This window comes from Crocuta crocuta, unplaced genomic scaffold (genome assembly GCF_008692635.1).
Source record: "Crocuta crocuta isolate KB4526 unplaced genomic scaffold, BGI_CrCroc_1.0 scaffold48, whole genome shotgun sequence".
Classification (NCBI taxonomy): Eukaryota; Metazoa; Chordata; class Mammalia; order Carnivora; family Hyaenidae; genus Crocuta; species Crocuta crocuta.
This window is the reverse complement of record NW_027533089.1, coordinates 5,694,014-5,716,904: the sequence shown is the minus strand read 5'-3', so window position 1 is coordinate 5,716,904 and position 22,891 is coordinate 5,694,014. Positions and strand designations below refer to the sequence as shown.

General features: G+C 34.1%; 1 protein-coding gene across 1 annotated transcript in view; it reads right to left on the bottom strand.

Annotated features, from left to right (window-relative positions):
- Positions 1–22,891, bottom strand: part of DPYD (dihydropyrimidine dehydrogenase) — an 805,636-nt gene that overhangs the window by 337,262 nt on the left and 445,483 nt on the right. The gene's annotated exons all lie outside the window — the stretch shown is intronic.

The following is a 22,891-nucleotide window of genomic DNA, read 5'->3' as shown; positions in this document are numbered from 1 at the left end:
CCTCTGTCCTGTCACTTCTTCGCAAACATTATTTCTTTGTTTAAAAGGTGTAACAGATTCCTGCTCTGGTCATTTTGGGTCTTCATTCTCTTGTGAAGACTCTCATGTACATGTAAAAATTCAATATAATGTATATGTTTTTTTCTTGTTAATCTGTGTCAGTTTAATTTTCAGACCCAGCCAGGGACCCTAAGAGGGGTAAGAAACACTTTTTCCTCCCCTATAAGTAGATTTGTCAGTTGGTTCAAACCCAGTCTTCAGAGAAAGTGTACTCTCTTATCTACTCATCCTTCAGAAAACAGTAGGAAATGTAGAATTCCACCATTTCAATTATTTAATCAATTATTTTACTCATGATAGTTATTATTTCTGAAAATGGTATAATCAAAATAAAAAAAAAAGAGGTGGGCAGAAGGAAATCATGGATATAACCCTAAAATAACTATTCTTAGAGGTTAACCTAAAAATAAACTGGACATTGGTAGAGATGCTATGATCAAATCTGATCATTTGTTTAAAATACTGATCTGAGATTCTAACCACTAACTACCCAAAGTAGCCTTGGAGATCACTAGGTAATGAGAAGAAACAATGCAGTGGTAAAATTTCCTTTGGGGTATAATCACATTCTGACTTTAGGTAGATTCAAAATTAATTAATTAAATAGCAGTAGCAACAGCAATAAATACCTTTAAGCAGCAATTAACTGAATCTGGGTGTCAAGATTGACAAAGGCATTTCCAAAGGATAGCTTTTATTTATGTAGTGCTCTACAATTATCATCTGTGCTTCCACATATACAATGAGATTTAACCTTCTTAAACATCCTATGGAATGAGAGAACATTTTCCAAGAGTATTTACTGAGATATTTGGGGATGAATGGGGAATTCTGTGACCAGATTACCTTGGGAAACCATCAAGGAGCTAGCTTCCCTTGGTGATGCGTATAGCACCTAAGCATATTAAAGGCCTTGAGACATCCAGCACTAAACCTACCTGTCTACAACCCATTTTCTCACAAACTTGTTGAATTACCAATTGATATCCTGCAGCACATTTATATTTTATAGAAAACAGATTATGACATATATAAGGCAGTAATCTCCAGAATTTTCGATCATGTATCCATCAATAAAAGCAAACTTTGACCATGTATCTCTAAATAAAACATTAACAAAAAAAAGAAATCAGAAAAAAAGAGATAAGTATAATATTAACAGATATTTTCACACATTCTTACCATATCCTAGTGCTTTAGAGACCTTTCGACAGGAGGATACTTAAAATGATCTGTATCCTGAGGGGCCTGGGAGGCTCAGTCTGTTAAGCATCATGCTCTTTATTTCAGCTCAGGTCATGATCTCATGGTTTGTGAGATCAGACTCTGTAATGAGAGTGGAACCTGCTTGGGATTCTCCCTCCCTCACTCACAAGTATGTGTGCACACACGCACATGTGACTGCACACTCATAAATAAATATTTTTAAAAAGAACAGAAAGAAAGGTATGTCTGGAGTGCAAAAAGAAGAGGTATCTATCCATAGAGGAAACTAAAATTCTGATATAAGAAGATGAGGAATTTTGTCTAGAGCAGAGGTCAGTAAAATTAAACTTCACCTATAAACAGTCAGGTAGTAAATATTTTAAGGTTTGCAGGAAATATGATCTCTTATCACTCAAGTTTAACTACTGAACTCTGCCACTGTTACAAGAAAGCAGTCATAGTCGAAATGTAACAAATAAGAATGTCTATGTTCCAAGGAAAATTTATTTATGGACACTAAAACCTGAATTTCATAGGTTAATGTATTAAACAGATGTTTATTTCTTATTGCTACTTATATGAATTTCATATAACTTTCAAAACCACATATATTATTCTTTTGATTTTTTTTCACAACCATTTAAAAATATATAACTCATTGTTAGCTCTTAGGCTGTTCAAAAACAGGCCAGGGGCTAGATTTGGCCAGTGGGCCATATTCATAGACCCTTGTCCCAAGTCTGTTGGGGCCGATTAAAGAGGAAAGCCAAGGATGACTACAGAGGATGAGGTAAAGCATCATACCTATTGTCTTACCAAGCTTTAAAGGGTGAAACGTGAATAGTCATGTTTCTTTAAGGTTTAGTAGGGTTTAAAACATTTAAGCTGTTTGACAAGGACTAGCAATAAAAAAAATAAGCATCTGGACAATATACTACAACTGATTAAAAATAACATTTATAGAGGGGGAAGTTCAAAATGTTTTTTTAAAGGATGGTATTTTTTGACAAGTTTTCAGAAATATCCAAAATTAGTCAAAGCTGGCTCCATGGTCCTTGTGGTCCTCTGTGGATAGTCAGAGAGAATAGAATGAGAATAGTCAAATACTACTGTTTATCAGCAGAATTTTTTTTGTGTGTGTGAAATGGTATAAGTGAATTGCCTTTTAATATATCAGCCTCATTAGAAATAAAATGGAGTGCTAATATCCTTAATGTTTCATAGCACTATATAAAATTATTTTGAAGTTTAGTGAGGGTTACACAAACATCATAGATCTCCAGAAGCCTTTTATGTGATAAATTTAAATGTAATAAAACCTCATGGTTCTGATTACCAAAGGCTAAAGAATGAGTAATTTATACACTGCAGGCCTACAGAAGTACAACTTGTCTGCTAAAATAGCCCTAGGGGAAGATAAAATTGAAAAGACAAAGGACAGATAAATAAAATGCCACTATTTTCTCACAAAGCTTTTTGGCTGTGGTTGATATAAAAAAAGTATTATTACTGATTTTATAGTAGTGAAAATAAAATGATAGTTACAAGTACCACTGTTTAATACAAGCTATAGAGAATTTTGAAATTTATTCATTAACATATCAATAAGTTTGTTTCTATAACACAATTAAATTGTACTGAAGGTTCACAACTTAGACTGGAGATACTAACTATAGCACTATATTATGATCTTATAATTTAATTACAATATCTTGGATTAATTTTATAATGGGAATAATTTCAAAATCTTATTTTTGAAAAGTGTTTACAAACCTAACATAGAGAGAAATGTGCAAGATCTCAGGTTCCAGAACCATAATAAACAAGGGATCTCTTGTTGCTTCCTTAGATAAGATAGAGGGTATAAGCTAGAAAAAGTACTTAAGTAACTGCTGATTCACATGGAAAAGGATTTCTAATATTACACCCCCAGCCAGTTCATATTCATCATTTTCACAAATAATTGATGGATGGCTATATATAGACCTGAATATAGACACAGAGAGGTCATATTTATTGAATGTGCTGATGGTGTTGAGGGGAATTAGAATAAGCACTTTAATGGACTAAGAGACCAGTTTAAGAGACATAGGCAACACTGATTACCCCAAACCTACTTCATCCATTTCACCTACGTTTTTGGAAACTTTTTTTGATATAAAGAGGCAAGTTCTTTGTATTAGTTACCAAGAATAGGGGTACCTGGCTGGCTCACTCAGGGGAGCATGCAACTGTTGATCTCAGGGTCATGAGTTCGAGCCCCACGTTGGGTGCAGAAAGTACTTAAATAAATAAGTAAACAAACAAACAAACTACTAGATTTAAAATAAAAGAATAAAGTCAAACTACTTGAGTTCACATCTAATTATTTAATCATATTAGCTGGGCCACTTAGACAGATAACATCCTTTCGACTTCATTTTCCTTGTTGGTAATATGTGATAGAGATAACATCTCAAAAAGTTATCTGGAAAACTCAAAGAAGGCACGTGTGAAGTGCTTAGAACAGTATGTGACATAATACAAATAATTCAAAGAATAATTATTATAATTCCATTGTCTCCTGTGCATTAACATTCTTTGCCCTCCTATAGTTCTAATACATGAAATATAATGTGGATGTCTACCTTATCATTGGTGAATTGATGCTGGGTGTTCAGGAGGCTATGCATGGCTCTGAGCAGTATACCTTGATACAGAAATTAGGGGAACACTGGTCTTGGGAGTGGGGGCTCTAAGTACTAACGATGCAGCTGCACATGTTAATGATACAAATGCCCCCCCCCCCATCAACAGATTATAAGATTTCTGAATCAGTTCTCCTGATGACAAGCTTATTCTGGAAAAGGGAAAGAATTTGAACCAGAGACTGTGAGTGCTACAATGTGGAAAAGACCCAGGCCATATATATCCTTTTAAAAAACCTTTGAATAAGCCTTAGATGCATACTTCAGTGATGCAAAACTGTGTATAATGAGATCAGTAAAGCTTCCTCAAAAATCACAAATTGCACTACCTCTCCCTGTTTTACAGGGAGATCATAAAAACCAAGGTAGAGATCTCAGGATAGGGGAAAAAAAAATGCTGGAGTCAGTGAGGAATACCAATGTGTAGAATATAGAATCAAATTCCGAAAAGATGCTGGTGGGCCAGACTGGTAAATTTTATTTAATGACATGTAATAAGTGATTATACTTTTGGTCTGACACTCCAAATACACATGTACAAGATAGAGAAGGCATAGTTCATCAGCTGAACAATTTATACTAGGTGGCTTGTATTTTAATATGGGTCAAAAATTAGAAAGGGGGTTACACAAAAAATATAGTGTATATATTAGTCGTAAATCAGTATTAGAAAAAGGAATGTGATTCCCACCCTTTTCAGAGATGTTCAGAGTACTATCTCCAGTTTTGGGCAAATTAGAACACTTTCAGTGGAAAACAACAAGATAAAAGGTTTAAGAGACTTAGCGTTATATCATATAAAGAATAGTTAAAAGAAATCAGCATAGTTAGCCTGGATAAACTAAACAAGGGATAAAAGCTTTAATCACTTATTTGAAGGACAGCTATTCAGAGGAAATTCAGACTTTTTGTGAATCACCATAACATGGGATAAACTGCACGATAATTAGAAACTATTCAAAAGCATTTCTGTACTCTCTAACATCCAAAGCTATTTAAAGAAGCAATTACTTATCTCTAGAGAGTTCTTCTTAACTAAAGTATTTGAGAATAGTGTAGTAGATACCTACAGGATTATCTATGCAGCACATCTTTTCCAAGAATTGCCTTTTCTCTTCTTCATCCACTTGGATGCAGGAGACATACACAGAAGTTTAGATTGTTTCAGGGGCAATAATTTTAGGCATGGTTCCAGTTTTTTATTATACTTTCTTCCTTAAGCAACTGCTTTCTTGTCTTTGGGATATGTTGGGCATTCTCTTATATTTTTCACTTCAACCTAAGTTGTTGCAACCAAAACAAAACTAACATACCTATTAACCAGGGTACTAACTAACAATGATGTAACAGGGAGATAACTACAAGTAAGCTTGTAAATTCCCTTCCAGCTGGCATTTCGTATTTGTGTGATACCTATTTTCAATAAAAAACTATTTTTAAGGGGAGGGTTTAGAAATTTTAGACAAACCCCAACCCTGACCCAAATCTTATTAGCCCAAGTAGCCTTAAAAAGAGAAGAAATAGGATAAAATGTTCTCCAAATCACTAAGATACTGAATTTTTGAAAAAACAATTCCGTTTTACTCTTCCCTAGATCCTGGCAACTACCATTTTGTATTCTCCTTCTATGAGCTTGACTATTTTAGACACTTTACATAAGTGGAATTATACAGTATTTGTCCTCGTATGACTGGCTTATTTCACTAGCATAATGTCCTATAGGTTCATCCATGTTGTCACAAATGGCATGACTTACTTCATTTTTTAAGGCTGAATAATATTTTATTGTATGTATATAACACATTTTCTTTATCCATTTATCTCTCAATGGAGATATGAGTTGTTCCATATCTTGAGTATTGTGAATAATGCTGCAATAAACATGGGGGTGCGGATATCCTCATTTCAAACTTTGAGATCTTTGTTTCAACTCTTTTGGACATCTGCCCAGAAATGGGATTGTTGGATCACATGGTTGGATCTCTATTTTAATTTTTGAGAAACCTCTTTGTAGTTGCATCATTCTGTATTTCCACCAGGAGAATATAAGGGTTCCAGTTTCTCCACAACCTCATCAACACTTATGGGTTGTGTGTGTGAGTGTGTGTGTGTGTGTGTGTGTGTGTGTGTATGTTTTATAATGGTCTATCTATCAGGTATGAGGTGAAATTTAATGGTGGTTTTCATCTACATTTCCTTGATTATTAGTGATAGGTCTAAAGTTTTTGTTATGCAAGATAAGTACATTTTAGAGATCTGCAGTACAAAATTTTATCCATAGTTATAATAATATGGTATTGTGCACTTCACAGCATGTTAAGAGGGTAGATTTCACGTTAAGTGTTCCTACCAAAAATATCCACAATAAAACACAAGGAAATTCTGGGGGTAGAGAATATGTTTAGTATCTTGGTTGTGATGATAGAATGGGTGTATACAGATGCCCAAATTCAATTAAGATGCATATATTAAATGTCCACAAATTTTTGTATGCCAGTTATTCTCAATAAAACTTAAAAAGTGATACTGAATGTTTGAACAGATATTAATTATTGATCATGGGTCACTGACCTAAAAAAATTCCAGGCTACAATGAAATCTAATGATGAACCGTGCAGTTTAGGGTAAAAACAGAAACATAACCATTTCATTTTCTGAGTAAGTATGAACATTGACACAGTGAAGTACAAATGCTAACATAGTCCATCCAGTTATACATACTCTCAACATTTGACTAAATATATGAAAACATACCAAAGATATATTTAGAATTAATTATAGATCAGGAGTACTGACAGACATATTTTACATTTTAAGTTTCTAGGGACTATCGCTAGTAACTTGTGGAATTTAGTATTTTCTGATTAGTACTTAAGTATTAGGCCAACTATCCTTAAAACAATATACAGACTAATATTATTTCTACTAATTTTATATTAGAAATTTTAATATACTTATTTTTCATTCACTTAGTATAACTTAGAGAGCAATTTCTGTACCAGTTACTGTCCATTAAAATTAAAAAAAAAAACCTATTGGGGCGCCTGGGTGACTCAGTTGGTTAAGTGTCTGACTTTGGTTCAGGTCATGATATCACAGTTCCTGAGTTCAAACACCCACTTCAGGCTCTGTGTTGACAGTGCAGAGCCTGCTTGGGATTCTCTTTATCTCTGTCTGCCCCCCTTATCCCACTTGCATGCACACACTCTCTCTCTCATTCTCTCTCTTATAAACTTAAAATCAAATCAAATTAACTTAATAAATAATATCAAAATTACTGATTTTGATGAGACATGTGTTACTCATATTTAGGTACAAAGTGTCATGGTGGTATAAAATAGAAACACGTACAGATATGTGATTTTATTATTATGGCTATCTTTCCTAGTTTTTTATTTAATTTGTATGAGATATGTATAATATTATTATAACAAATCTTTGATATTTTTCTTATACAGAATTCTATAAGTTATGAATAAAATGAAATTCTATTGAAGATTCCTATGATAGATTGTCAATTATAAAAAAAAGCACCTCAAAATTTTACCTAAAGTACTAAGAATAGTTTAAGAATATGTTTTTAAAAGAGGTAAAGGGTGATAATATATGTTAGTAAAAGCAGCACATACAGTAAAAATCAGTAATTTAAACAGTATGTTTTCATCACAGGAAGCAACAGAAAGATCAATGGAGCACGAGAGATAACCAATGTAGCTGGGCATGCATGTGAAAATGGTGTATAGGTATACTACAACATTCAATTGATGGAAAAATATGAGTCATCAATTGTCCTAAGACAACTGACAAATATTTACACCAAAATAACCTCTGGATGATTGGGAAACTAAGTATAAAACCAATGAAAATAAATAGGACAAAAGGAAGGAAGGTAGGAAAGAAGGGAGGAAGGGAGGGTGGAAGGAAGGAAGGATAGAAAGGGAGGAAGGAGGAAAGGGCAAGCCAGGCTTAATAAAAATTCAAAACATCTATACTTCCAAACCTTATAATTAGAAAAATGCAAATGAAAGGCTTGGAAAGTACTTGCAACATGGCTAGCATGGATTAAAATTCTTGATTTACTGGGGAAAAGAAAAGAATTAACAGCTGAGTTCTGGCCTTTGTTCTAGCTCAGGGGTCAGCAAACTTTTTTGTAAAGAGCTATTTAGTAAATATTTTAGTCTTCGTGGGTTAATCAGTCATTGTCATAACTACTCTCCAACTGTACCATGAAAACCACCATAGACAATATCAACTAATGGATGTGTCTGTGCTCCAATAAAACTTTATTTACAAAACTAGGCAGGAGGCCATATTTGGCCTGGGGACGTTAAGTTTGCTGACCTCTGGTCTAGGCTTAGAGATAGCTAAAAACTTGGATTCTGATCAAATCCTCCTTGCAACAGTAACTCAAAGAATGCATACTCCATTCAAGATAATTAAGAGTCCTGTTGAAGACATGCTTTACTCATTGGATGCCAGCACCTTGTTGAATTTGGTCATTAAGTAACCTGTAATTGATGTGATGCAGCTACATCAAAGGATGGGAGCCATGGACTAACAAAGTAAAAACAAAACAAAACAAAGCAAAGCAAAACAAAACAAAACAAAAACACCTAAATGAGTTCTCACCTGTTCAGCTTATTTTCTATGGATCACGTAAGTCCATAGCACAGAATGAACTATGGATATAGAAGTTGCATCAGAGACTGAAGTTAGTTGCACTTTGCTGTTACTATGTGGGCTACACAGACATGTCTCAGATATTTTTGAGAGCTAAGTAAACTTGACAGTAAGTGTGAATTTGACTATCAATTCAAATCCAAAGAAAACTCTGGCTGGGAGGAATAAACTAGTAAGTATGATTATAAAGGTTTTAAATCAGCAAAATATGAACCCTCCAATACAAAATGGTTGAAAGATAGAAATAAACAGAAGACAAAATAACAATTCCATATAAAATTTTAAAAAATGAAACAATAGTGTTTTACCTCATTACTAATAAAAGAAGGAAATATTAAAGTGGCATCCTATTATATACCTATCAAATCAGGATTTATTTTAATGATAAAACTGTGTCTTGAAGAACCTTGAGGAAATAGGAACTTCATGGACAGTTAGTGAATTTTATGCTGGAAAACTTGAAAGGATTAAGTAACAGAAATGTACTCTTTGAGCTACAATCTCGCTACTAAGAATTTATTTCAAATCTAAGTATACCATTATTTATAATAACGAAAGAAAATTAAAAATAGCCTATATATCAAATAATAAATTATTAGCCATATAAATTATTATAGTGAAACCAAATTTAGCTAAAATTGTTCACTGTCTACCCAACAGCCATTTCTATTTTTGCTCTTACTGATAGAATATTGATATTTTCGAGGGGACAATGTACCCAGTTTAAGGCTTGCCTCTCTAAATTCTTTTCCACCAAGGGGAGGCTATCATCTGGCCAGTGAAAAATTTTCACAATTTCTGAAAAAGCTTTGCTTCTCTGGTATCATATTGCAACTTCCTGCTTTTCTTCTATTTGTTTCTGACTGAAAAACATTTGTCAATGGCAGCAATAAATGCTAGAAAGTAAGAAATCATGCCTTTAAATTTTTAAAGAGGAACTATTTTTAAGCTAGAAATTTTTAAATCTGTAAAAATTCTAAAAACTGTACTTACTAAACACTCTTTGTGGCAAGAAACAAGATGCTTGACTTTAGGAAAATAAGAGATCAAAACAAAAAAAGAAGAAATGGGATTCAGGAAACTCTCAGTAATAGAGAGTAGCATATGGTAATCTGAAGACTCAGAAATATAAATCTAGATTACAACAGGAAAGGCTGGTCTCAGGAAAAGAGAATAAAACTGAGTTTTTGGAACTTTGTGTGGAAAAAGTACTTATACATGTGTAACAAATCAGGTAAAATATATTTTAAAAAAATGATACTTTTATTAAAAAACTTCTTTACCATGCCATTATTAAGTCCGTATTAAAAAATTTGGAAGACATAGGAAACATAATCATTGCACATCCCTTAGGTCAAAAATGAACAACATTTACAAAGACATAGTAAGATAAACATTAACAACTGAGAACTAAATCCTGAAGAACTACAACAGGAAGACAATGGAAAATGTCTAGCTTAAAACATCTGCAATATAAGTATTTTATTTAGAAGCATGGATTAAAAAAAAAACCTAAAAATGGTCAGAGTTGAAAGTAGTTGTTTTGTAAGATCAAGAAAATAACGTTTGAGGAGGTGGGGGAGAAGGCAAATGAATTTCATAAAAACATTTTTAGTATCATTGATGTTTAACTGCGTGCACATATTACTCTGCTAAAGGAAAACTTTAGGTTTTTTATTTAAAACATTTTTAATGTTTATTTATTTTTGAGTCAGAGAGAGAGAAAGAAAGAGAGAGAGAGGGGGAGAGAGGGTGTGAGCAGGGAGGGACAGAGAGAGGGGGAGACACAGAATCCTAAGTGGGTTCCACGCTCTGAGCTGTCAGCACAGAGCCTGATGTGGGGCTTGAATAGAGGAGCTGTGAGATCATGACGCTTAACTCAACTCAGTCACCCCCAAGGCAAACTTTAGTTTTAAAAAAAAGTTATAAAAAGTAGGCTAAAAGAAAACGTGGCAGGAAAACTAATATGTTAAAGATTACTGTTCTCTATGTACAAAAATGTCCCTCAAATGTCAGAGGTAATAATTGACTCTATAGTAAAATAGTCAATATTTGTCAATTATTCCTCAATAAGGTTGGGTGGGGGGAGAAAGATAGCCAAAGGATGTGCAGTCATTTCATAGAAGAAGAAAAGTAAATACCAACTTTGTGAAGAAGTGGTCAACTTTACTAGTAGTCAGGAAAATGCATGTGAGAACCAGAGGATACCATTTATCACACATAGGACTTGCAATATAGAAAAACTTTAAAAGATTAACAACAAACAGTGCTGGAGGTGGCAGAGAGGATGGGTACTCTTACATTATTGAATATGTAAACTGCTAGTATATTTTTGGAAATTAATCTTCAATGTTTCTCAAATTAAATAATATATATAAGTGGACCCTTGGGCAACATGGGTTTGAACAGTGCAGATCTACTTACATGTGAATGTTTTTCAATAAGAATACATTTAGCACTGTAAATGTACTTTTTCTTCCGGATGATTTTCTTAATAACGTTTCTTTTCTCCACTTTACTTTATTGTAAGAATACAGAATATAATACATATATAAAATATGTGTTGAGTTGTTTTACATTATCAGTAAGGTTCCCCATCAACAGTAGGCTATTAGTAGTTAAATTTTCAGGAAGTCAAAAGTTATATATGGAATTTGTGCTGTGTGAGCTGTCACCCTAGCCCCTTGAATTGTTCAAGGATCAACTATATTTCTGAAACAGCATTCCCTTTTTAAATACCTAGTATAGAGATTGCAAATATGCACATTTTATAGTGACAAAAATCCAAATGTGCATAAAGAAAGAAAGTGTTGGGTAAATTATGCTATATCCAATCCATACTATAAGAATTATGCAGCTATTAAAAAATGAATGAATAATATCAATGAGATACTTGCCTTCATGGAATTTATATACTACTATGAGAGACAGACAATAAAAAAAACCATATGTATGAATATAACTACTTCATTGCAACTTTAAAAGCCTGATGAAGTTAAAACTGTATCTTAAAATAAGGAGCCATGTTTCCTGTTATTGTTTCATTTGACTAAAGGACACCTGCATTGACATATATTTTTATCTAACAAACAAATATCTCAAATTATCAGCTCCTCTTAAAAAACTGTATGAGTTCTACTTTATCTTTCTCTGTATATATTTTCGTCCACACACAGAGATATGTTTACACACACACACACACACACACACACACACACACAAACACAAAGAATGATATAGAACACTGAGGGTAGATTATAAATCATCTCTACATTGAAAAGTTTTTTTTTTTTTCATATTGCATTTACTAAAGCAGAAGCATTTGCTTTTCCTATGGGAGCAGGATGAATAAAAGGTCTATCACATTAAAAGTTATAAAAAGTATATTACATGTCAACTTGGCAACAACTGAATAAACAGTACCATTGTTGAGAGAGGGGTGCAGGGGAATATATATTCCAGATATAAAGATTTACTGTCAATCAGTGAACTATACAGTTATTTAATATGTGGATGTATCCAGTTCTTCCCATTGCATTAAACTGTCTTATTCCCCCTTTAAAGTGGTGTTATCCACCTGAACACATATTCAATTACATTTTCCACTAAGCATGAACTGCTAAAATCAATGCACACATCACAGACACCTATATTTTTCTTTCTCCATTACAGTTTAAGATTGCTACAATTCTATAAGTATTGACTGACATCATTAGATTATTTAGGGTGAAGAACTTGAGGCAAAGATACTGTTTCCATGTGAATACTCTAATAGAAAGTATTCATTTCAATTCCACTGTTTTTTTTTTTTCCATTCAAGGGCTGAACCAGATTTAGGTACACATGGCTAAAAAAAACTGGATTGGATAAATAAAGGGTATGTTCAGTCCAGCTGTACTAGTCATAACAAGGACAAATTTTATTATTAATATTGGGGATCAAAAATAGTAAATTCCATTATCATAATATGAATAGCAACTGAAGGAAAAGTCTACATTTCTGCATTGATTGGTACCACAGAGAAAGCCACCCTGCCTACCTCTTTCTTCATCCCTAATTCCTATAGTTAAGATTTTAGTCGTTTTGTATAACCTCTCCCACAAACGTACTGTCTTACCAAACTCCCAATATATCTGAAGGCATTTTCAGTTAAATCTTTAATATTTTTTCTGTTTGTAGGTATGTAAATATTGGTCACTGTAGTAACTGTGGTCTACAATCTCCTTTCCTTTCTTGTACAATTTTCTGCTCCCGCATCCACCCAGGTTAAACGTTCTTCATTTACTTGGCTTTTCCTGAATCACAGGCTAAGTCTCTCCACATCCATGGTAACTCCATAAAAGGGCTCATAATCTGATTTCTCACAAAGTCAAACCTATCAGATAATTGAGCACTTTCATCACTTTCCTGAGAAATTCTTCCAAAGGTCTTAACTGCCTGATCCCAAAATGCTCTCATGGTGTACTGCATACCTCTCATCCCGCAATTGTGATTTGCACTCCTACCAGAAATTCCTTCTGACTCAGCCCAGTGTTGGCTCCCTTCATTTATTTCCTTGTTTTTTCTAAGTATTTTTTTTTGTCTTTAAGTTTTTAAATTTATTTTGAGAGACAGAGACCGTGTGAGCAGGGGATGGGGCAGAAAGAGAGGAAGAAACAGAGGATCCCAAGCAGGCTCCGTGCTTTCAGCTGCAGAGCCCGATGTGGGGCTCAAAATCATGAACCTTGAGATCATGACCTGAGCCAAAACCAAAGGTCAGTTGCTTAATCAACTGAGCCACCCAATCACCTCTATTTTCTTGTTTGGTGTAACATATTCTCCAGTAGCTTTCTACGAAAGTGTATATGGGAAGTAAGTGTACTTGTCTTTTCTTCATGTCCGATTAATATTTTGGTTAGTGCAGAACTCAATATTAAAAACAATATTCCTATTGAAGAAGACACAAAGAAATGGAAAAACATTCCATGCTCATGGATAGGAAGAATAAATATAGTTAAGATGTCATTACTACCTAAAGCACTCTACACATTCAATGCAATCCCAATCAAAATTGCACCAGCATACTTCTCAAAACTAGAACAAACTATCCTAAAATTTGTATGGAACCACAAAAGACCCCGAATAGCCAAAGTAATACTGAAAAATAAAACCAAAACGGGAGGTATCACCATCCCAGACTTTAGCCTCTACTACAAAGCTGTCGTCATCAAGACAGTATGGTATNAACCATGAGAGACTCTCGAATGCTGACAAAAACGGAGGACTGATGGATGTGGGGGGAGGGGAGGATGGGCATGGAGGAGGACACTTGTGGGGATGAGCACTGAGTGTTATGTGGAAACTAATTTGACAATAAACTATTAAAAAAAAAATTCCAAATTAAAAAAAAAACAATATTCCTTATATATATTTTTTAAGTTTATTTATTTATTTTGAGAGAGAGAGAGTAAGAAAGTAGGTGAGGGGCAGAGAGAGAGGGGAGAGAATATCTCAAGCAGGCTCCATGCTGTCAGCACAGAACTCAATGCAGGGCTCAAACTTCATGAACTGTAAGGTCATGGCCTGAGTTGAAACCATTTGGGGTGCCTGGGTGGCTCAGTCAGTTGAGCATCTGACTTCAGCTCAGTTCATGATCTCCATGGGTTCAAGTCATGCATCAGGCTCTGCGCTGACAGTTCAGAGCCTAGAGACTGCTTTAGATTCTATGTACCCCCCCTCTCTCTGCCCCACCCCTGCTCATGCTCTCTAACTAAAATAAATACAATGTTTTTAATAAATAAAAAGAATTAAAAAATAAAATAAAAATAATAGAAAAGATCAATGAGACTGAGTTGGTTCTTTGATAATATAAACAAAATTTATATTCTATTAGTCAGACTAATCAAAAAAAGGGAGAGTAGTTCCAATACATAGAATCAGAAATGAAAAAGAAGTTACAACTAACAGTACAGAAATACAAAAAAATATGAGATTGCTATTAAAAAATATATGCCCATGAAAGAGGGCACTTGTGGGGATGAGCACTGAGTGTTATGTGGAAACTAATTTGACAATAAACTCTTTGTAAAAATAAATAAATAAATAAAGTCAAAAAAAAATATATGCCCATAAATTCGACAGCTGAGAAGAAATCGATAAACTCCTAGAAACATATCATCTTTCAACAGTGACTCAGGAAGAAATAGAAACTTTGAACAGACTAATTACTAGCAATGAAATTGAAGCAGTCATCAAAAAAATCCAACAAACAAAAGTCCAGGACAAGATGGCTTCACAGGTGAATTCTACCAAACATTTACTTATTTTTTTAAGTTTATTTATTTTGAGAGAGAGAGAGAGAGAGGCCCTACATTAACAAAATGAAGGATAAAAATTATATGATCATCTCAATAGATGTAGAAAATGAAAATGACATAATGCAACATGCATTCATGGTAAAAATTATCAACAAAGTGTGTATAAAGGGAACATAACTCAACATAATAAAAACTATCTATGACAAACCCACAAATAATTCCCCTAAGGTTATGAACAAGACAAGGATGTCCACTGTTACCACTACTATTCATAGTAGTACTGGAAATCCTAGCCATAGCAATCAGGTAAGAAAAAAACAAAAATAAAAATGGATTTGAATTGGTAAGGAAGTAAAACTGTCACTAATTACAGATGATATGATACTATACACAGATTAAGACTAAAGACTCCACCAAAACACTATAAGAACTAAGAAATAAATTCAGTAAACTTATGGGATCAAAATCAATATACAGATATCTGTTGTATTCCTGTGCACTCATAATGAAATAGCAGAACGGGGAATTAAGAAAGCAACTCCATTTACAACTGCATCAAAAAGAATAAAATCCCTTTTTCTTTTATTAATAGGAATAAATTTAACCAAAGAAGCGAAAGAACTATACACTGAAAACTATAGACATTGATAAAAGGAATTGATAACACAAACAAACGGAAAGAAATAATTTGCTTATGGACTAGAAGAATCAGTATTGTTAAAATGCCCATATTTCCAAAGTAATGTCCATATTTAATGAAATCTCAATTGAAATACCAACAGTATATTTCACAGAAATATGTGCATGGATAAACAAAAGACCCTGGCTAATAAAAGCAATCTTCAGAAAGAATTAAAAGGATGGAGGTATCACAATCCCTGATTTCAAATTACACTATAAATGTATAGTAATCAAAACAGTATGGTGCTGGCACAAAACCAGACACACAGATCAATGGAACAGAATTGAGACCCCAGAAGTAAACCCACACTTATATGGTCAATTATATAAGAGGCAAAAATATACTATGGGAAAAGATAGTCTCCTCAGTAAACAGTGTTGGGAAAACTGGATTGCTACATGCTAAAGAATGAAATTGGACCAATTTCTTACACGATACACAAAAATATACTCAAAATCAATTAAAGATGTAAGTGTAAGAACAGAAATCATAAAACTCTTAAAGAAAATGTAGGGGGCACCTTGGGTAGCTCAGTTGGTTGAGCATCCAACTCTTGATTTTGGCTCAGGTCATGATCCCAGGGTCATGGAATTGAGCCTTACATTGGGCTCTGTGCTGAGCATTTAGCCTCCTTGAGATGTTATCTCCAACCTCTCTCCCCTACTAACTTGCTTTCTCTCTTGAAAGAAAAAGAAAGAAAGAAAGAAAGAAAGAAAGAAAGAAAGAAAGAAAGAAAGAAAGAAAGAAAGGAAAGAAGGAAGGAAGAAAAAGAAAAGGAAAAAGATAAAAGAAAATGTAGGCAGGCAGTAATCTCTTGGGCATCAACTTTAGCAATATTTTTGTGGATATATGGCTCAAGGTAAGGGAAACAAAGTATAATAATAATGATAATAATAGGAACTACATCAAAGCTTTTGCAAAACACAAAAAACCAAATGGGATAAAGACTTAAACGTGAGACCTGAAACTATAAAAATCCTAAAATACAGGTAGTAATTTCTCTAATATTGACTGTAGCAACAATTCTCTGGATCTGACACAAAAGGCAAGGAAAACAAAAGCAAAAATAAAATATTAGGATTATACCAAATATATTTTTTGCCCAGCAAAGGAAACCATCAAGAAAACAAAAAGGCAACTGGTGAATGGGAAAAGGTATTTGCAAATTATCTGATAAGGAGTCACTATCCAAAATATACAAAGATTTTATGCAGCTGAATACCAAAAATACCCCAGAAAAAAACCTAACTGAAAGTGAGCAGAGGACTTGAATGGACATTTTCCCAAAGAAGTCATACAGATGGTCAATAGACACATGAAACAGATGCTCAACATCACTCATCAGGGAAATGACAATCAAAACAATAATGGAGATACCTCACACCAGTCAGAATGGCAAGAAGCAAGTATACAAGAAATAACAAGTGTTAGTCAGGAGACAGAGAAAAGGAAAGCCTTATGCAGTTTGTGGGAATGTAAACTGGTGCATACGCTCTGGAAAACATGATGGAGTTTCCTCAAAAAGCTAAAAATAGAAGTGCCATATAATTCAGTAATTCTAATTTTGGTGTATTTACCTGAGAAAAACAAAACACTAACTCCAAAAGATATATACACACCTATGTTTATTGCAACATTATTTACACTAGTTAAGATATGGAAGCAACCTAAATTTTCATTGATAGATGAATGGATAAGGAATACGTGGTATATGTACACAATGCAATATTACTTAGCCATAAGAACAGAATGAAACCTTGCCATGTGTGTATTATGCTAAGTAAAATAAGTAAGACAGAGAAAGACAAATACCATGTGATTTCATTTGTATGTGAATCTATAGCACAAGACAAAGAACAATAACAACAACAAATCAAAAAAGAGAAATAGATCATTAATATAGAGAACAAACTGGTAGTTGCTAAAAGAGTAGGGAGGGGGGAATGGGCGAAATAGGTGAAGAGGATTAAGGCTTACAAACATCCAATTATAAAATAAATACGTCACAGGGATGAAAAGTACAGCATAGGGAATATAATCAATAATACTGTAATACCCTTCTGTGGTGACATACAGTAACTATACTTCATATACTGAGAATTTTGTAATGTACATAATTATTGAATCAATATGTAGTACAACTGAAACTAATATGTCAACTATACTTCAATTAAAAATTTTAAAATGCAAGAAAAAATTTAAGAGATGAAAAAATCTTAAGAGATTTAAGGGAAAGATCAATCAATTGATATATAGGGATCTTATTTGATACAAATTCAAATAAACTGTAAAAAAGCAAATATAGAAGCTGACTAGATATTTTATGATATTAAGGAATTGTTGTTAATTATTTTTAGTTATTATTCTGGCATTGTTTTCATTTTAAAAGAGTCTCTTTTTAGAGAGATATGTTGAAATATTTACCAGTTAAATCATATAAGAACTGGTTTTTACTTCAAAATAACCTAAGGTGGGAGGAGTGGGTGAGGTAATAATGAAAGAAGAAAAGCCATGAACTTTTTTTTTTTTAATGTTTTTTATTTATTTCTAGGAGAGAGAGAGACAGAGTGAGCAGGGGAGGCTCAGAGAGAGAGGGAGTAACAGACTGAAACAGGCTCCAGGCTCTGCGCTGGCTGTCAGCACAGAGCCCGACGCGGGGCTCGAACCCACGAACCGCAAGATCATGACCTAAGCGAAAGTCGGACGCTTAACCGACTAAGCCACCCAGGCGCCCCGGCCATGAACTTATAATTATTCAAGCTTGGGGATGGATAGGTTTTCATATTTTCAAGTTTTCTACATGTAAATTTTTTTAATATGACATAAATACTGTTTCATTATCCCTTTCAGATGTTTACAAGTTCTATAAAATATCTGTATCCAATATTTCAATCTGTGTCTGCATGGTAGATGATTATATATATCAAGACAGTATTTGTGTCCTTTATAAATTTAATCTTTACTTCATAAGCTAGTCAATAAATTGGTATGAACTAACAGGTGTAAGTCTGAAAAACCGTGGCTGTGATTGAATGATACTACTATAAAACTTAGCTGAAAAGACAATCTACAGCTTTGTTAGGCTACCTATATACACTGAGATCAGGAACCCTATTTTTAGAAGTTATTGTTGTGAGAAAGAAATGTATTTTCAAGGAAATAATTAGTTTTTGGCATATGCTACACTAAGTATACTGAACTTGAGATGCGGGCTCATGTTCTTTTCCTGAAATCATGGCAGAAGTCAAGTTTTAAAACCTTGATGAACTTAGCACAACAAAGGTAGAGAAATGCTGGTTCTGCAAAACTTAGACTATCCAGGAGCGTTCTATCCCTGTAACAACCGCATATAGTAAATTTACTCCAGATACATCACAAGGCTTGATCTGAGGCTCATGTGCTGGGTAACTCTCTTGTACTAAAATGATGATGACAAAATACATTAATAATATTAGCCTTTGTTGAGCACTTACTATGTCCTAAACACTTGCTCAGATTTTACTTATGTCACATGCTATGAAAGTACCTGCATATGGGCAAACTCACTAATTTAGTTATTGATATTCCATTACAACAACTTTACAAATAAAGAGACTAAAACTTAGAGTTGAATAGCTTGCACAAAATTCCCTACCAAGTTGGAGAACTGGGCTTTATTGAGTAGTTCATCATTCAAGAAGTATTTGATTCTTGCTCTCAACATGTACCTTAATAACTTAATAGATACCAAGAAATATATCTAGTACTTCATCCATCATGCCAAACTGACCACTGTGTGATGTTGGTTGGGCAAGTCACTAACTCTTCTGTGACTCAGTTTCCTTCCTATAAAGTATTGATAATTGTAAGTACCTCACTACCTCATTGAATATGCACAAAATTCCTTACGGTAGATATTTCACCTGTTTTACTACTTACTAATTAATAGCTTCTCTAGAGCAACCTTTCAGTGTCTCTTGTCCTCACCTATTGCATAAGACTAATATTAATAGGATTATTGTGGAGATCTAGTGAGTTAATTCACCTACAGAATCTGAGACTTAAAACACACAGGAATTATTTTCAATTAGGTAAACACCTAATGGATGGAGGAAGGAGCAGACACCAGTGGCTTTACCCCTGAAACAAATAAACAAAAAGGAAATAAGTATCACATATACTGTGTCACTACTGGGCTCACTGCTCTTCTGTGTCTTCATTTTCTTTTGTAACTGCTTTTGGTGCCATTTTAAAGAATAAAGAGAGACATGTGTTATGTAGTAGAAAAGCATTGCTTTTGGAGTTATATAAACCCCAGAAAGAACACTGGCTTCACTATTTAATAGCTGTGTGACCTGAATAATTTACTTAGTTTTCTGGGACTTTGTTTCCTTAATTGTGATATAATGAAACAATATGAAATGATATAAAATTCTTATTTCTAAGTGTTGTAATAAAGATTAAATCAGATGACCTATGTCATAATAATATATAAATTATTTCAGTCATATTTTCCATTGTATACAGTTTCTAGAGGAACGAAGTTCTACAAAAGGATTTGATCTCAGGCTTTTACATCCTCAGAGCAAGGATTTCTGCCTACCCCCTCCCCACCCCATCCAAGGAAAGTAATAACATCAGCATATTCTCAAATTAGCTTTCAAGGTAGTACTTCCATTGGTAAGTCATTTTTAAAGCTGGTTTAAACATACATGTTTATGGATACATCATTATGGATACAGCTCATATATTTAGTAGCATATTTCCCCTTTATGTCCCAATGTCTCAAAAACATAGTTTTTAATTCATGGACACCTGTCAAAGAGGGAATATTAGGTTTTATTTCAAATTTGTGCCATCCCATTGCTGCATGATACTTGACATCACAAGATATCATGCAATTCTCCACATATTAAGCTCGATACAGCCCTAAATTTGCACTCCAAGCCCTCATTGACTTCAACAAGGCTTCGACTTGTAGAATGATTGCAGATCAAGTCATTTTGATATAATGTAATTTTTTTAAGTAGCTTTTTTCCATAAGTAGAAACATGCTGCGAATAGCAAACTACCTGCACAGCATACACACAGCAGTCAGTAATCCTGCTCCTTGTCAAAACATTTTCTGTTCATATGTGAGTGTTGACTGTGGTGAGAGACTTAAAAAGATTTTAAGGAAAATCGCTGCAGCCATACTCTACTCCCTATTAGCATAATATAATTTGAGGAGCTTCATTAAAATCCATTCGTATAGAACTACACCTTGCATGCTTTATTACAATAAATTAGTTATCAATTGGACTATTGACCTTCTATGCATGTAAATCATAGCATGTTTTCTTTCGTTTTAAGATCAGCTTTTGTTTCCAAATGAAGATTCATTTTTCCAGTTGATCACAGTCTGAACATATACCATAAATCATGAAGAGCATAGTCTGTGGATATATGTTTCAAGTTCAAGCAGCAATGATCTGCTACTTATAATCCTGAAGACAATAAACATTTTTATCCAATCAACCAGAGTCTAAAGAAATTCAAAGAATAGAAAGTCTGAAATATACAGGCTTTCGGATATCAAATTACCTTTGAAACCCCCACCCAGAAGTATCTCTAACAAAATCCATTTGAAATACTGCTTCAATATTCTCAAAAATCAATAATTTAAACCACAGGTTGAACATTTTTACTGCTTCCACGGCAGACTGTCATTTTTCGAAATGAAAATGCTAATGATACCGAAGGGGAAAGCACTAAGCAGAAGAGATGCATGAATGAAACCTTGGATTGGCTAGACCTGCTGGTTTGATCTCTTTCTCCCTCACTCATTTGTGACAAAATGTCTTTTAAAATCAACAACTTTCATTTCAGTGTTTCTAAAAAATGCACTTCTCTGTTGTACATTACATCCTTCTCTATAGGAAGTTAAGGAATGTGCTGTAGTGAGACATTTTATAGTAAATATGAATACAGAATGTAATACCAAGTAGGCTGTATTATTTCAGCATAATCTATAATGTCGGAACACCTTTAAAATATTGCACAGAACACTGGGGAGAAGATAATCCCCTGGTACCAACGATTTTCATATTCATACCACTGTACTAAAATATGAGTAGTAAAGGAAACCATGGAAATCCAGAGCCCAGAGGAGTTTAATTCAGAAGAAGCTTTTTCATTGCCTCTCAAGTTATTTATAGTGTTTTAAGTTTTTAAGAAATCAAGGTGTTAGTTCAGGGTCATCTCCTTCTCTCTGGTGGTCATGGATTTGGATGTGGTCTACCTGATGTAACAATCTTACTAATAAAGTGGATGAATACTGAAGTAAAATCACTTCTGTTCAAAAACACATGTCATTCATGGGATGTGGGGCATTCTTACTGGAATACAGGCCAGGGAAATTAAGCCAACAAAACAATGACTATTAATGAGTAGTCAAACATGATCCCAAGAGCTGTGGACTTATGAGGGAGAAATCTTGTCCCATAAAATAAGGCGATTTTAAGAGGCCCACAGTAAATATTTTAACGGGTTTCTCATTTTGTTCCTAAAAAACCTGCAGCAACTTAAATTCAACCTATAGCCAAATGGTGGCAAAAGAACACTACTTGATCAGTTTCTGTCATATGATAAATCACAGCACATTTCCATCTGGAAGAATGAAAAATCCTAATATGAAATAGAAGAGAGGAATTCAGCCTTTACTGAATGGCTGCTGTGTTTGTGACACTGAACTACGACTGATGATTGTAGGGGACATACAAAGCAAGGGGATTCAGACTGTGTTAATAAGCCTCAGTTTATCCATGCAGTGGAGAGTATGACATCTAACACAGCAAGTTGCTAGTAGTGTAAGAGAAAATGTACATTATGTGGGTTTCAGAATTCCTGATATGTAATATATACACAATAAATACCCAATGCTAGTTTTTCAGAGGAAGATGGATCTAGTGCTCAAATAACTCTAAGGAAAAATAAAGATGTCTTAATTAAACATGTAGAACAGAAGATAGAACAGAAAGGAGCTAAGAGTAGATTTGCCCACCCTATTTTACAAGGCTACACAATGTGTTAGTGGCAGAGTTGCAAATTTTGTCTTCCTGTGAGGGCAGGATGTTCTTCCAAAGGCTTAGGGGACACAGTTTTAAGAGAAGAGAAAGTCTCCAGGGAGAGTCACACCTAAACTGGCTCTTGAGGGCAAATTAAGTGCCCTGTAGGCCAGATATCTGGAGGACTCTTCAGATAGGAGTACACTGCATAAACAAGTGCTGTTGGAAGGCAGAATAAAGCATCTTCAGGGAACA